This window comes from Sminthopsis crassicaudata, chromosome 1 (genome assembly GCF_048593235.1).
Source record: "Sminthopsis crassicaudata isolate SCR6 chromosome 1, ASM4859323v1, whole genome shotgun sequence".
NCBI lineage: Eukaryota > Metazoa > Chordata > Mammalia > Dasyuromorphia > Dasyuridae > Sminthopsis > Sminthopsis crassicaudata.
This window is the reverse complement of record NC_133617.1, coordinates 313,661,925-313,679,720: the sequence shown is the minus strand read 5'-3', so window position 1 is coordinate 313,679,720 and position 17,796 is coordinate 313,661,925.

The window sequence follows — 17,796 nt, the reverse complement described above, 5'->3', positions numbered from 1 at the left end:
GTTTTCCCAGCAGTTTTTATCAAATAATCAATTGTTATCCCAAAAGTTAGGATCTTTGGGTTTGTCAAACACTAGATTGCTATTTTTATTCACTATGTTGCCCTGTGAACCTAAGCTATTCCACTGATCAACTAGTCTATTCCTTAGCCAATACCAAATGATTTTGGTGACTGTTGCTTTATAATATACTTCTGGATCAGGTACTGGTGACTGTTGCTTTATAATATACTTCTGGATCAGGTACAACTAGACCACCTTCATTTATTTTTTTTTCATTACTTCCTTTGAAATTCTTGAAATTTTGTTGTTCCATATGAATTCTGTTGTTATTTTTTCTATGTCATTAAAATAGTTTCTTGGGAGTCTTTTTGGTATAACACTAAATAAATAGATTAGTTTAGGGAGTACTGACATCTTAATTATATTTGCTTGGCCTATCAAAGAGCACTCAATGTCTTTCCAATTATTTAAATCTGACTTTAATTTTGTGGCAAGTGTTTTGTAATTTTGCTCATATAATTCCTGACTTTCTTTTGGTAGATATATTCCCAAATATTTTGTACTATTGATAGTTATTTTGAATGGAATTTCTCTTTGTATATCTTGCTGTTGGATTGCGTTGGTAATGTATAAAAATGCTGAGTATTTATGTGGATTTATTTTGTATCCTGCAACTTTGCTAAAGTTCTGAATTATTTCTAATAGTTTTTTAGCAGAGTTTTTGGGATTCTCTAAGTATAGCTTCATGTCATCTGCAAAGAGTTTGATTTCCTCGTTTCCTACTCTAATTCCTTGAATCTCTTTCTTGGCTCTTATTGCCAAGGCTAGACTTTCTAGTACTATATTTAATAGTAATGATGATAGTGGGCAATCTTGTTTTACTCCTGATCTTACAGGGAAAGGTTCCAGTTTATCACCATTACATATGATGTTTACTGATGGTTTTAAATGTATGCTCAGTATTTTAAGGAAGAGTCCATTTATTCCTATTCTCTCAAGCATTTTTAGTAGGAATGATGTTGGATTTTATCAAATGCTTTTTCGGCATCTATTATTAATATGATTATTAATATGGTCAATTATACTAATAGTTTTCCTAATATTAAACCAGCACTGTGTTCCTGCTCTAAATCCTACTTGATCATAATTTATTATCCTGCAGATGATTTTATGAAGTCTTTTTGCTAATATCTTATTTAAGATTTTAGCATCAATGTTCATTAAGGAGATTGGTCTATAGTATTCTTTCTCAATTTTCAATCTATCTGGTTTAGGTATCAGTACCATGTCTGTGTCATAAAAGGAATTTAGTAGGACTCCTTCAATCCCTATTTTTTCAAATAGTTTATATAGCATTGGAGTTAGTTGTTCTTTAAATGTTTGGTAGAATTCACATGTAAATCCATCTGGTCCTGGGGATTTTTTCTTAGGGAGTTGGTTAATAACTTGTTCTATTTCTTTTTCTGAAATGGGACTAATTAGATTACTTACTTCTTCTGTTAATCTGGGCAAGCTATATTTTTGAAGGTATTCTTCCATTTCATTTAAGTTGTCAAATTTATTGGCATAAAGTTGAGCAAAGTAGCTCCTAACTATTGTTCTAATTTCCTCTTCATTAGTGGTGAGTTTTCCCTTTTCATTTTCAAGACTAACAATTTGCTTTTTCTCTTTCTTTTTTTTAATCAGATTTACTAAGGGTTTGTCTATTTTATTGGTTTTTTTCATAGAACCAAATCTTAATTTTATTAATTAATTCAATAGTTTTTGTTTTGTTTTGTTTTGTTTTTACTTTTGATTTTATTATTATTATTCTCACCTTTTATTTTTAGAATTTCAAGTTTTGTGTCTGTCTGGGGGTTTTTAATTTGTTACTTTTCTAGCAATTTTAGTTGTAAGCCCAAATCATTGACCCTGTCTTTCTCTATTTTATGCAAGTAGGCCTCTAGAGACATAAAACTTCCCCTTATTACTGCTTTGCCCGTATCCCACACATTTTGATATGATGTCTCATTATTGTCATTTTCTTTGGGGAAGTTATTAATTATGTCTATGATTTGCTCTTTTACCCAATCATTCTTTAGTATAAGATTATTTAGTTTCCAATTATTTTTTGGTCTACTTTCCCCTGCCTTTTTATTAAATGTAATTTTGATTGCATTGTGGTCTGAAAAGGATGCATTTAGTATTTATGCCTTACTGCATTTGATTTTGAGGTTTTTATGTCCTACTATATGATCAATTTTTGTATAGGTTCCATGAACTGCTGAGAAGAAAGTATACTCCTTTCTGTCTCCATTTAGCTTTCGCCAAAGATCTGTCATATCAAACTTTTCTAGCATTCTATTTACCTCTTTAACTTCTTTCTTATTTATTTTGTGGTTTGATTTATCTAATTCCGAGAGTGCAAGGTTGAGATCTCCCACTATAGTTTTGCTGTCTATTTCTTTTTGCAGCTCTCTTTCTCTTTTAAGAATGTAGATACTGTACCACTTGGTGCGTATATGTTTAATATTGATACTCCTTCATTATCTATGCTACCCTTTAGCAGGATATAATGCCATTCCTTATCTCTTTTAATTAGATCAATTTTTGTTTTTGCTTGATCTGATATGAGGATGGCTATCCCTGCTTTTTTGCCTTCACCTGAAGCATAGTAGATTCTCCTCCACTCTTTTACTTTTAGTTTGAATGTATCACCCTGTTTCAGGTTTGTTTCCTGTAAACAACATAGAGTAGGATTCTGACTTTTAATCCAGTCTGCTAATTGTTTCCTCTTTATGAGGGAGTTTACCCCATTCACATTTATGGTTAGAATGACTAATTCTACATTGCTTACCATCCTGTTAACCCCTTCTAATGCTTTTCTCCTTTCCTTCCCTCTTATCCACCTACCCAGTATTAAATTTGTGAACACCACTTGCTTTTCACAGCCCTCCCTTTTTAGTATCCCCCCTCACCTTAAAGTTCCTCTCCCTATTTTACTCCTTTTTATCACAATTTCTGTATTGCGTTCCCTTAGCTTACTCCTTCCCTCTCACTTTTCAATGAAGTAGAAGAAGTTTCACCATTAATCGAATATGTCTATTGATACACACTACATTTATCTCCCTCCTTTCTTTCTCCCAGATATAATAGGTTACCTTTGCCTCTTCATAAGATGTAGTACCACCACTTTACCCTTTTTTATGATATAATTTCCTTTCCACCTCTAGTTTCTAGGACAAATTATACATGTGTTCTTTACATATCTTTATGGCAGAAATATAGTTCTCAAGATTTCTTTTTACCTTTTTAGAAATCTTTTGAGTTCTGTATTTGAAGATCAAACATTTTGTGTAGGTCTGGTTTTTTCATCAAAAATAGATGGAATTCATTTATTTCTTTAAATGTCCATTTTCTTCCCTGGAAAATGATGCTCATTTTTGCTGGGTAAGTTATTCTTGCCTGCATACCAAGTTCCTTAGCCTTTCAGAATATCATGTTCCAGGCTCTTCTTTTAATGCGGTGCTGCTAGATCCTGGTTTATCCTTATTGTGGCTCCTCCATGTCTGAATTGCTTTTTTCTAGAGCTTGCAGTATTTTTTCCTTTTTCTAATGGTTCTTGAACAATATATTTCTTGGCATTTTGTTTTTAGAGTCCCTTTCAGTAGGTGATTGATGAATTTTTTCAATGTCTATTTTACCCTCTGTTTCCAAATTTCCTGGAAAATAATGTCCAGGCTCTTTTTTCCTCACATTTTTCAGGGAGTCTGATTATTGTCAAATTGTCTTTCCTGCATCTGTTTTCCAGGTCTATTGTCTTTCCAATAGACTTTTCAAGGTACTTGACATTCTTTTCAATTGTTTCATTTTTCTGGTTTTGCTTGACTACATCTTAGTTTCTCCTTGAGTCATTCATTTCTACTTGTTTGAATCTAATTTTCAATGATGTATTTTCTTTCCTCACTTTTTTAAAATATATTTTTGTAATTGTCCAATTGAGTTTTTAAGTGAGTTTTTTTCTTCTATGGAATGTTTTTCCATTTCATGCATTTTATTTTTTTAGAGAGCTGTTTTCTTTTTCCAACTCACTAATTTTATTTCTCAATGATTTGATCTCTTTATCCATTCTGCATGACTTCCCCAGGCTCTCTTGCCATGCTTCCCTTTCCTTTTCTTCCTTTTCCCATTTTTCTTCTAGCTCTCTTGTGAGAGCCTTTTCTATTTCCTCTGAGAGTCTTTTGCATTGAGGAGCAGCTCATATCCCCTTTAGGGGATTTCTCTGGAGACAATGTGCCTTTGGTCTCCTCAGTATTTGAAGTCTGCTCTCTCTCCATACAGAATCTGTCAATGGTTAAAGCCCTTTCAAATTTTTTGTTCATTTTGTCAGAGGATGAGTCATAGAAAACAAATTGACAAGAAAAGCAATTGGTCTGTTTTGGGAGGAGATGGGGCTGGATGTTGTTACCTAGCTTCCTCTAGATTGAGGGAGACAGCAGCGAGGCATTAACAGGACAGTAATGGCTGTGCTGAGTCTGTGCTGAGTCACTCTGGGTGGGGGTGAGGGTGGGGGTGGCTGGGTCCCAAGACATGCTAGCTTTCTGGGGTTTTATTCTTGACCTCCAGTGTACCCTTTCCGCTGCTCCTGGCTTGCTGCCAAGATGGAACATCCACAGTGGGGAAAAAGTTTTTTTCATAGAAACAGCAGAGATAGCATACCTCCCCCCACTGGTCTGAGCTGTGTAACCTGCCTGTCTTGCTCTCACTGCCTGTGCTCAGTCTGTACCCAGTCTGTTCAACCCTCCCCTGAACAAACACAGACCATCTCTGGCGAATTTCAAGGATGTCTTCTGTTGGTGATTATCTGTGGGTTTCTTTTCCGGTCAAGCATTAACTCTGAGGCTTGTCATGAAGTAAGTCCTGAGAGAAAATGTGGAGCTCAAGCAGCTATCTGCCTCCAAGCCACCATCTTGGCCGGAAGTCCTCAAAAAATGAAATATTGGCAAAAATTCTTTGAAAGGTTTTAAGGAGTTTGTTGTCACATCAGTGGTGCATTTTTGTTTATAGATTTTAATATAAACTTTAGTAGACCTTTGTCAACAAGGTTTTGTGTGTGTGTGTGTGTGTGTGTGTGTGTGTGTGTGTGTGTGTGTTTGTGTTATGTAGATGCATGTGTGTGTGTCTCTCTCTGTGTGTATTTCCAGCTGCATTCAATAACATTTGAACAGGAATGAAGTTGAGCAATAAAATAAAGAGAAAAGAGAAGTAGAGTTGAAGATGTAGAGTTGAACTGGTTCACTCAAAAGTCAAGGTAGAGAAAATAATAGAGTAAGGACAGAGGTAATGGTCGGGTAAAGAACTGGAGCTTTTAGAAGATAAAGACAAATAGAGATAAAAGACATTAGTAGATATGGAATAACAATAGCATATGATCAAATAAAGAAATCTCAGAGTTCATGAACATGGATATGGAATAATTATGGGTGATAAGAGTTTGAACATATGAGTATGTACATGTAGTTCAGTAAAAGGGTAAGGAATTGGGAGTGTGATTAAGGGACTTAAATAACATCAAAATGTATGTTGAAGCTACATAATATGAGGAAAATAGTTGTAGGAGAAAATCGTGAGGCAAGTAATGAACTCATTAAAGAAGGGAGGAGAAAATCCTAGAGATTTGTAGACAAAAGTGTCTAGCACATAGTAAGTAGTTGATTAATATTTTATATTGTTTATCATAGTAAATTTATATAACTTTTAATCCATAATGTGAATCTAAAGGTAGGGAACAAAATAGAATATTATATTCCTTTCAATCTTGTATCTTTTTTACATAATTTAAATATGAATATACACAAATACATATAGACATATATGTATTCATATAATGATATTCATTGAGTCTTTTTTTATATATGTGGAAATCCATTTAATGATAGATAGAAAGATAAATAAATATATATACACACACACACACACACACACATATATATATATATATATATATATATATATGTATATATATAAATAGATGAAATCCTGGGCATTTTCACTTTACATGCTATTGATATATTGATATTATCATTTCTGGACAGTAATTTCTTAACTTTTCTCTATGTTCTATGTTGTAAATATTATGAACATCATCTATGCAATGTTTTCAAAATTGTGTGACTTGTATATGAGTGTGTTTATTCTTGACATAATTATCATCTCAGTTTATCATAGAAGATATTAGCAACTGAATTATGTTAAACACCAAAGACGGTATTTCCAATAATAGATGCTTTTTAGTTTACTATAGAAATTCTAATTGAGTTGTATTCAAAGCATGGTTCCTTTCACACACATTCACAGACACACACACACACACACACACACACACACACACACACACACACATACATACACACACCTGATTACACATTAAAACAATTTTGAAAATTTTTTAAAGTTTTGAATTCCAAATCTCTTTATTGCTTTCCTCTACCTCCTCTCCAAGACGTTAAGCAATCAAATATGAGTATTATATATGCAATCATGTAAAAAATGTCCATGGTTATTTTATATAAGAAGACTCAAGTAAAAGAGAAAGAAAGAAAGGAAAAAAAATAAATCACATTCTTCCATTGGTATTCAAATAATACCAGTTCTTTCTTTGGAGTTGGATACTATGCTTCATTAATAATTTTTTTAGAATTCTCTTGGATAATTATAATAAATCAATATGTTACTAAAACTGTTAGCTCTTTTCACTTGTGCAATGACTATTGTAGTAGAATAGAAAATATAAGAGATTGCTAAAAGCCCAAAACTTATTAAACTGTCTGTAAACATTAATAAGTAGTGATGTTTTGAATGTAAGAGTAATAACTAATAATTGAATTATAGAAATTTTGATATTCTCACAGTAAATGAAAACACAAGATGCAATGATATTTTATCTAAAAGGAAAGGCTTCATGCAAAGGATAGTGTTTGACCTAAATAATAATAGTGTTTGACCTGAATAATAAAAAGAAGGGATGCTGTGGTAGAAGAAAGGAGAATATTTCAGCAAGGAAGATAGCCAGTGGAAAGAAAGAAGGGTTATGAGAGTGTTACATGAAAAGAAAAGAAAGAACAATAGTTTGTTTGTTTAAACAAAACAGAATGAATAATGACAAATCATTCCCAAAAGATTGGTTTGTCCTAAACTTATTAATCTGAAAGGCAAGAAGAGTTGTGGACCCTTATACAGAATTAAAGAATATTTCAAGAAAATAAAGATCTGGGAGGGATATAAAAAAGTTCAATTTTTGGTTATATTAACTTCAATATATCTTTTACACATGCAGTTTGAAATGTCCAAAAGACAACCAAATGAAGTATGCCTGCAAGCTACCTCTTTTTTTTTTTAACAAAAATAGCTTGATCTATGATTTTTGGAGTGAACTTATAATACATTCTCTTAATTATCTTGGTACTCAAAGGCATATTTTTGTGATTTTACTAAATCAATATGGCTTGTTTTCTCACCTAATAACCTCTTTCTTCCATTACCTTGATATATTTCCCCAAACATTTGTCATATGATCACATCAAAAAAGAGTTGTCTTCAGAGGAACATATAATTCTTATATATTGCAAACTGTTTTTAACTCTTTGCACAAAATTGATTAAAAAAAAAAAAAAAAGAAAAAAGATAAATAAAATTGGTTGTGTGACCCTGGGCAAGTCATTTATTTAGCCCTAATTTCCTCAAACTCTCCCTGCCAAAAAAGATAAACAATACTTGTTTCTTCTCTTAAATATGTTAAACTTTGTATCTCAATATCTTTAATTCTCCCAAGAATAATAAGCAACTTTCACCATTAAGAATAGGAAGGGGGGCGGAGCCAAGATGGCAGAGAAGACACATGCGAATTTGTAAGGTCCCTTCTTCCCTCAATACTAATTAGTTAAATCAGCCTCAAAAATAACACTGGATTGATAAAAACCACAAGGATTAGAAGTACAAATTACCAGCTGAAGAGAATCTGGAATTTCAACAGAAAAGGTTGGTTCTGAGGGGGGGGGGAAAAAGATCAGCACAGATAGGGTTAGGTGCTAGCACATTGTGCCAAATGGGTTGGGGAGCACTCTGGGATCAGAGAAGCCACTGAGATTGAGGAACCTGGCATAGGCTGATAGCTCTGCTCTGCTTATAAAACAGCAGATCAGAAGAGAAATCAAGCCACTTTAAAATATAAAGTCAAATCCTAGAACCACCCCAATCCAGAAGTGACCTAACAGCATGGCTGTGAAGCTGCCTTCTGCTGTCCTGGGCTTCTCCTTGGAGTAGTCAAGAACCTGAGCAGCAGGGGGACATAGCCTGGGGCAGCCTATAATCCACAGAGTACGGGGCTAAGCCTGAGGTAGTGAAATTGTAGCAGTAGCAAAACTCCAACAGCAGCGGAACTCCCAGAGCAGCAGAACCTCCTCAGCAGGGACCATGTTTTCTGGGCAGACACTTCCAGTTTGAGTACAGGGGCTTTTTGCATCAGCTGCTAACATCCACGGCCTCAAGGGAGGTTTAGGTCAGGGTTTGTGATGCTTTCACTGTTCAGCCTTAAGCCTCAAGGCAATCACTAGGCCACACAGTGGGGTTCCTCACTGGGAAATCCTCCCAGCACAGCAGCCTTGCTAACCACCTCTGAGGCAATTCCCGGGAGGGGGGAGGGGAACTCTCTCCAAGATCTCTCAGCCCAGTCACAGGATTGCTGCATCCATCTAGTCTGGGAGTAAGCTGATAAATTTCTTAACCAATTTCTTAACCACCACAGAGTGTTAACAATGAGTAAGAAGCTGAGAACAATTGACACCTTCTATACAGAGACAGAGCAGAAATCCAACCCTGAGGAAGCTAACAGCAGAGAGTCTCCAGATAACACCCAAAAAGGGAATGGTACTTGCCCCTCATCACATAACTCTCTCTTAGAAGAGACTATTAAAAAGTTAAGAGAGTTTGAAGAAAAATGGGGAAAGGAAAGAGAAGCTATGATAAAGAATAACAATGTACTGAAATTTGAGTTAGAAAAAATAAAGAATTCACAGGAGGTACAGGGAAACAAAATTTGTGAATTGGAAAAGGTTAAAAAATCACAGGAAAGCAGGATTTCTGAATTGGAAAAGATGAAAAATTCCCAATAAAGTAGGATTTGTGATTTGGAAAAAGAAAATAACTCACTAAAAAAAATAATAATAATAGTGAAATGGAAAAAAATTCAACAGGGCAAAATAATTAATTTAAAAACTCAATTGGACATATACAAAAAGAAATAAAAAATGTGAATGAAGAATGTAACGTGCTGTTTTCTCCAGAAGCTGCTGATTGCTCTCTGGGAAGAGATCTGCTGTGTCAACTCAAATCTCTCAGACAGATTCTTCTTCCTGTAGAGAACCGTTGTCTCCAGACAGTTGTTGTTACCTCTCGTCCAGAGAAGTGATTTCCCTTCCTACAGAGAGCTGCCTCAAGTCTTGTCTAGAGCAAAGACTCCCCTTTCCTCCAGAGCTGCCCTCTTTTATCCTCCCAGAGAATGGGCATGGGATAATGCAAGGGCTTCTGGGAAAAATTACTTCAACCAATGAACTTGCTCCTCCTAAGCATGCAAGCTCTTCCCCAGGAATTCACAAGTCAAACTCCCAGGAAAGGCAAGAACTAGAAAATTGTTAAGTACCGACTTAGCACTTAGTAAAAAGCTAATATCTCATTATCTCATTAGCACTTAGTAAGAGTCTAAGAGAAGAAGATAACTCATTAAAAATCAGTACTGAACAAATAGAAGTGAATGATTCATTGAGAACCCAAGAATCAGTCAAACAAAACAAAACAAAAAAAAAAAACAAAAAAACAAAAACAAAAACAAAAACAAAAACAAAAACAAACAAAAAAAAAAAAAAAAGAAAAGAAAAGATGAAGAATAACATCAAATGTTTACTGGGAAAAATCTATAGACCTGGAAAATATATTTAGGAGAGATAATCTGAGGATCATTGGACTTCCCAAAAATTATGATGAAAAAAAGAGCTTTGATAATATTTTACAGGAAATCATCAAATAGAACTATCCAGAGATAATAGAAACAGAAGGGAAAATAGGCATTGAAAGAATTCATCGAACACCTTCTGAAAAAGACCTACGGAAAGAACTCCACGGAACATAGTGGCTAAACTGAAGAACTACCAAACAAAAGAAAAAATAATGCAAGCAGCTTGGAAAAACCAATTCAAATATCAAGATGCCACAATAAGGGTCAGACAAGATCTGGCTGCCTCCACATTAAAGGATCAAAGGGCCTGGAACCTGATATTACAAAAGGCAAAAGAACAAGGATTTGAACCATGAATAAACTACCCAGCTAAGTTTAGCATTTTCTATCATGGAAGAAGATAGTCATTTAATGAAACAGAGGAATTCCATTAGTTTCTAAGAAAAAAATAAAAATACAAAACAGACTTAAACAAAAAATTTGATCTACATCCACAAGACTCAAGAGAAGCAGAAAAAGGTAAAAACAACTCTTGAGAACTGTATCTCTGTTGTGGATATACGGAAAGTCCACATGGATAATTTGATATTATCTGATATAACATAAAAAAGGGAAGTAGTAAAGGGAAGGGGATAGTATCAGAAAAAGGGAAAAAAGAGATAAAAAGAGGGAAACTACATCCCAGGAGGAGGCATAGAAAATCTATCACATCTGAGGGAATTTAGGAGAGGGGGGAGAAACATTGTTTGAATCTTACTCTTATCAGAGTAGGTTGAAAGAGTAAATAATTGATATATTTGTTTTTCAGAGAATTCTCTCTCACCTCATTAAAAGGGGGGAGAGGAAAATGGAAAATGAAAAGGGGAATAAGGGAAAGGTACAAGAAAGGGAAGGGACTTAAAAGGATGGGGGAGGGATACTAAAAAGGGGGGTTTATAAATTCAATACTGAGGAAGGGGTTCAGGGGGGAAAAGGGGAAAAAAGCATAATCAGGGGATAATATGATGGCAGGAAATACAGAATTAGTAATTTTAACTGTAAATGTGAATGGGATGAACTCTCCCATTAAGCAGAGACGAATAGCAGACTGAATCAAAAGTCAGAAGCCTACAATATGTTGTTTACAGGAAACATGTTTAAAGCAGGGAGATACATACAGAGTAAAGGTAAAAGGTTGTTGAAGAATCTATTATGCTTCATGTGAAGCCAAAAAATCAGGGATGGCCATCATTACCTCAGATCAAGCAAAAGCAGAAATTGATCTTTTTTTTTTTTTTTTTTTTTTTTTTTCCATGAGGCTAGGGGTTAAGTGACTTGCCCAAGATCACAAAATCACAAAGCTAGGAAGGGTTAAGTGTCTGACACCAGATTTGAACTCATGTCTGCCTGAATTCAAGGCTGGTGCTCTATTCACTGCGCCACCTAGCTGCCCTAGAAATTGATCTAATTAAAAGAGATAAGGAAGGAAACTATATCCTGCTAAAAGGTAGCATAGACAATGAAGCCATATCAATACTAAACATATATGCACCAAGTGGTATAGCATCTATCTTACTAAAGGAAAAGTTAAGAGAGTTGCAAGAAGAAATATACAGCAAAACTATAATGGTGGGAAATCTCAATCTCACACTCTCAGAATTAGATAAATCAAACCACAAAACAAATAAGAAAGAAATTAAAGAGTTAAATAGAACATTAGAAAAACGAGGTATGATAGATCTTTGGAGAAAACTGAATGGTGATAGAAAGAAGTATACTTTCTTCTCAGGAGTTCATGGAACCTATACAAAAATTGACCATATATTGGGACATAAAGATCTCAAAATTAAATGCAGGAAGGCAGAAATAGTAATGCCTTCTTCTCAGATCACAATGCAATAAAAACTACATTCAACAAGATGTTAGGGGAAAATAGACCAAAAATATTTGGAAACTAAATAATCTCATCTTAAAGAGACATCATACCAATATTTATGAGATGCAGCTAAAGCAGTAATAAGGGGAAATTTTATATCTTTAGAAGCTTACTTGAATAAAATAGAGAAAGACAAGATTAATGAATTTGGGCCTGCAACTTAAAAAGCTAGAAAAAGATCAAAATAAAAACTCCCAACTAAAACTAAACTTGAAATTCTAAAATTAAAAGGAGAAATTAATAATATTGAAAGTAAAAAACTATTAAATTAATAAATAAAACCAAGAGTTGGTTTTATGAAAAAGCCAGTAAAATAGATAAACCTTTGGTAAATCTGATCAGAAAAAGGAAAGAGGAAAATCAAATTATTAGTCTTAAAAATGAAAAGGGGGATCTCTCCACCAATTAAGAGGAAATTAGAGAAATAATGAGTTACTTTGTGCAACTTTATGCCAATAAATTTGATAACTTAAGTGAAATGGATGACAACCTCAGAAAATGTATGATTCCTAGATTAACACAGGAAGAGGTAAACTGCTTAAATAGTCCCATTTCAGAAAAAGACATAGAACAAGCTATTAATCTACTCCCCACGAAAAAATCCCCAGGACCTGATGGATTTACATGTGAATTCTACCAAACATTTAAAGAACAATTAGCCCCAATGTTACATAAATTATTTGAAAATATAGGGGATGAAGAAGTCCTACTAAATTCCTTTTATGACACAGACATGGTATTAATACCTAAACCAGGTACATTGAAAACGGAGACAGAAAACTCTAGACCAATCTCCTTAATGAATATTGATGCTAAAATCTTAAATAAGATATTAGCAAAAAGACTTCAGAAAATCATTCCCAGGGATAAACACTATGATCTAGTAGGATTTATACCAAGAATGTAGGGCTGGTTTAATATGAGTATAATTGACCATATTAATAATCAAATTAATAAAAACCATATGATCATCTCAAAAGATGCAGAAAAAACATTTGATAAAATCCAACATCCATTCCTACTAAAAATGCTTGAGAGTATAGGAATAAATAGATTATTCCTTAAAATAGTCAGGAGCATATATTTGAGACCATTAGTAAGAATAATATGCAATGGAGATAAACTGAAACCTTTATCAGTAAGATCAGGAATCAAACAAGGTTGCCCACTATCACCATTGTATTAGAAATGCTAGCCTTGGCAATAAGAGCTGAGAAAGAGATTAAAGGAATAAGAGTAGGTAATGAGGAAATCAAACTGTCATTCTTTGCAGATAATATGATGGTATACTTAGAAAACCCCAGAGATTCTAATAAAAAGTTATTAGAAATAATTCACAACTTTAGCAAAGTTGCTGAATACAAAATAAAGCCACTTAAATCCTCAGCATTTTTATACATCTCCAATAAAATACAACAGCAAGAGATACAAAGAGAAATTCCATTCAAAACAACTGTCAAGAGTTTAAAATATTTGGAAATCCATCTACCAAAGAAAAGTCAGGAATTATATAAGAAATATTATAAAACACTTGCCACAAAAATAAAGTCAGATTTAAAGAATTGGAAAGACATTCAGTGCTCATGGATAAGCCGAGCAAATATAATAAAGATGACAACACTCCCCAAACTAATCTATTTATTCAGTGCTATACCAATCAGACTCCCAAGAAACTATTTTAATGACCAAGAAAAAATAACAACAAAATTCATATGGAAGAATAAAAGGTTGAGAATTGCAAGGGAACTAATGAAAACAAAGTCAGATGAATATGGTCTACATGTACCTGATCTAAAGCTATATTATAAAGCAGCAGTCACCAAAACCATTTGGTATTGGCTAAGAAATAGACTAGTCGATCACTGGAACAGATTAGGTACACAGGGCAAAATAGGGTACAAGTACAGCAATCTAGTATTTGACAAACCCAAAGATACCAACATTTGGATAAGAATTCATCATTTGAAAAAAACTGTTTTGGAAAACTGAAAATTAGTATGGCAGAAATTAGATATGGACCCACACTTAACATGATATACCAAGATAAGATCAAAATGGGTCCATGATTTAGGCATAAAGAATGAGATCATAAATAGATTAGAGGAACAGAGGATAGTCTACCTCTCAGACCTGTGGATGAGGAATGAATTTATGACCAAGGGAGAACTAGAGATCATTATTGATCACAAAATAGAAGATTTTTATTACATCAAATTAAAAAGCTTTTGTACAAACAAAACTAATGCAAACAAGATTAGAAGGGAAGTAACAAATTGAGAAAATATTTTTACAGTTAAAGGTTCTGAAAAAGGCCTCATTTCCAAAGTATATAGAGAACTGACTCTAATTAATAAGAAATCAAACCATTCTCCACTTGATAAATCGTCAAAACGATATGAACAGAGAATTTTCAGATGATGAAATTGAAACTATATCCACTCATATGAAAGAGTGTTCCAAATTACTACTCATTAGAAAAATTCAAATTAAGACAAGTCTGAGATACTACTACACTCCTGTCAGATTGGCTAAAGTGACAGGAACAACTAATGATGAATGTTGGAGGAGCTGTGGGAAAACTGGAACACTAATGCATTGTTGGTGGAGTTGTGAAAAATCCAACCATTCTGGAGAGCAATTTCGAACTGTGCCCAAAAAGTTATCAAACTGTGCATACCCTTTGATCCAGCTGTGCTACTACTAGGCTTATATCCCAAGGAAATACTAAGAAAGGAAAGTATGTGCCAAAATGTTTGTGGCACCTCTTTTTGTAGTGGCTAGAAACTGGAAAATGAATGAATGTCCATCAATTGGAGAATGGTTGGGTAAATTATGGTATATGAATATTATGGAATATTATTGTTCTGTCAGAAATGACCAGCAGGATGAATACAGAGAGGTTTGGAGAGACATACATGAACTGATGCTATGTGAAATGAGCAGAACCCGAAGATCACCTTACATTTCAACAACAATGCTGTATGAAGTTCTTCTGATGAAATAGATATCTTCAACATAAAGAAGATCCAACTCACTTCCAGTTGATCAATGATGGACAGAAACAGCTACACCCAGAGAAGAACACTAGGAATTGAATGTAAACTGTTTGCACTACTGTCTTTCTACCCAGGTTACTTATACCTTCAGAATCCAACTCTTATTGTGCAACAAGAAAATTGGATTTACACACAAATATTGTATCTAGGTTATATTGCAATACCCTTAATATGTATGGGATTGCCTGTCATCTAGGTGAGGGAGTAGAGGGAGGTAGGGGAAAATTTGGAAAAATGAATACAAGGGATAATGTTATTTAAAAATTTACTCATGCATATGTACTGTCAAAAAATATATAATTATAAAATTAATTTAAAAAAAAAAAGAATAGGAGGAGGAGAAGACAACTAGGTGGCATAGTTGATAGAGCCCTGAAGTCAGGAGGAGCTGAGTTCAAATCTGACCTCAGACATTTAACACTTCCTAGATGTGTGATCCTGGACAAGTAACTTAATCTCAGTTGCCTCAGGGGGAAAAAAAAAATGGTGGGAGTGGATTCTAGGAGTAGAAGAATTCATATTATGACCCAATGGTCCTACTTCCAACTTAGCCCTTACACCAAGTTTCTTCCATGGATGTAAATTCTTTGTGAAGAATCCATGGATGCCAAACAGCTCTCAAATTCACTTTCAAACAAAGGATTGCCTTGCCATCTTGGCTGAAGAAAGCCAAGAAACCATAAGAGAGAGACAAAAGACAACTTATACAAAGCAAATAATACTACCACCATTACTTTGACCTTCATTTTTCCTTTGACCTTGATGGAAACAGCTCAGGATCAAGATGTCAAAAGTTTTGGAATTAGTATTGTTCCTAGAATAATGCTCTAATTTATGTACTTGGCAAGCAATATATGTATAAATTAAACTTAGGTACTGTTCTTGTAGGAGCTAAAGTCACAGCTTCTTATAACAAAGAATAGTTCTTACCATCGAAAATTTTTGACTTATCAAAGCTTGTCATAAGAAATAGTTATGATTTAAACAATGGAAATTGTTTTAGAAGAAGGTAATATCTGTTTTACTGGTATACCTTAAGAACCATGCTACTTTTGATTTGACTTGCATCTGAAACCCTCTGATATTGCCTTCTCTATTAAAATATGAGTTCTTTGAAATCAGAGATTATTTTCTCTTTTTTTCTGTTTGCATTCTCAATGCTTAATTTATTGTTTTGTCTACAACAAATACTTAATGATTTATTTATTCTTACTTGAATATTTCTCTCTATTGAACAGCAGAGGTCTACTACTGTATGTAGAGAGTTTAGGGGTACTAATTTGACATACAAATATAATATTGCTTATGAGAAACATCACAGCAAATTTTGTTCAATGATACTATTATTATCAATAGCAAGTGAGACTAAAAACAGAAAGATTTAATATTGGCAAAAATATTTTCCACTCTCATAAAGGATATTTAGTATATAATCCAAATATAAAAGACATTCTTTATAGAAATTTGAGGTCCTCCAAATGTTTCTTTTGTGTCAGTATCATTTTGTTATATTAATTATATCAAACACCAGTAAAATATAATGTCCTCTTTATGTGAATAGAAATAGTTTAAAAATTCCTTCAAATGATATACTCAGGAAAAAAACAAACAAACAAACAAAAAAAAACCTGACAAATAATGCATTCTGCCTAGAGCAATAGGGTTATTTACATTTCCAGAATATTATGTGAGTTAATCAAAGAAAAGGATCAGGGCAGATAGACTATGACCTGGGTTCAAAATTATAAAAGCAATAAAATATATTTTATATAATTTGTCCCCTTGTAAAGCATATTCAGTTATGTCAAGTTCCTCCTAGGATACATTACTTTTACATTTATACATTGACCAACATTCGTTATGTGTTGTTTTTTTTTTAAATGGGAAGTAAAATCAACAGACACTTCAGCCTTGTATGACTATACATATAGACATACATATGTATACATACACATATGTATGTATATGTGTATGTGTGTTTGTATGTATGTATGTATACATGATCATCCATAACTTCAATAAAAGGGCACTTAGTATTTTTTTTTCCTTATGGCAAAGATTGTCACTTGGTTTATATATCTTTGAATTATATTTGTTAGCTCTTTCAGTTTTCACTATAGTTATGGAGAATGATGACCCTCATAAGGTCAAAGAAAAATTTTATGAAGATCTGGATACCCTTATTATTAATATGTCAAAAAAGGAGCTTTTAATTCTGGGTTACTTTAATGCTAAAATAGGCTCAGACTATTAAACATGCCAAGGAGTCCTTGGAAGAAATAACGTTGGAAACAGCAACAAAAAGGGTCACTTACTACAGAAGAGTTGTGCATCTCATGACCTTCTTATATCCAACACTGTATTTCATTTCCCTAAATGCAATAAAACGTCATGGTTGTACTCTTGTTCATTTCATAATCTAATTAGCATTTAATAGACTTTGTGATTGTAAGGAGAAAGACAAAGGATGTAAAAGTGACAAAGGCAATGTGAGAACCAGAGTGCTGGGCTAATCATTGCTTTATTCTTTCCAAGCTAAATATTTGATTTCAATAAAAGTGTTGAGCCCAAGGCAAAACAAGAGGTAAACAGAGGAAGGAGGAACAGTTTGTTTCTAACTCTGAGAAAAATTGAGCCAACACACAGTTGGCAACAATGGAGCAAAAAAAGTGTCAGGTTTAGAGATTCTGTGTAAAAACACTGAATTTGATAATCTGTGTTAGAACACTTGCAAATATCAAGACTGATTTGATGAAAATGATGGTGTTGGCTGTCTGATTATTCCAGGAAAAATTTCACAGGAATCTGTATACAACATTTGTAGATTTAGCCAAGAC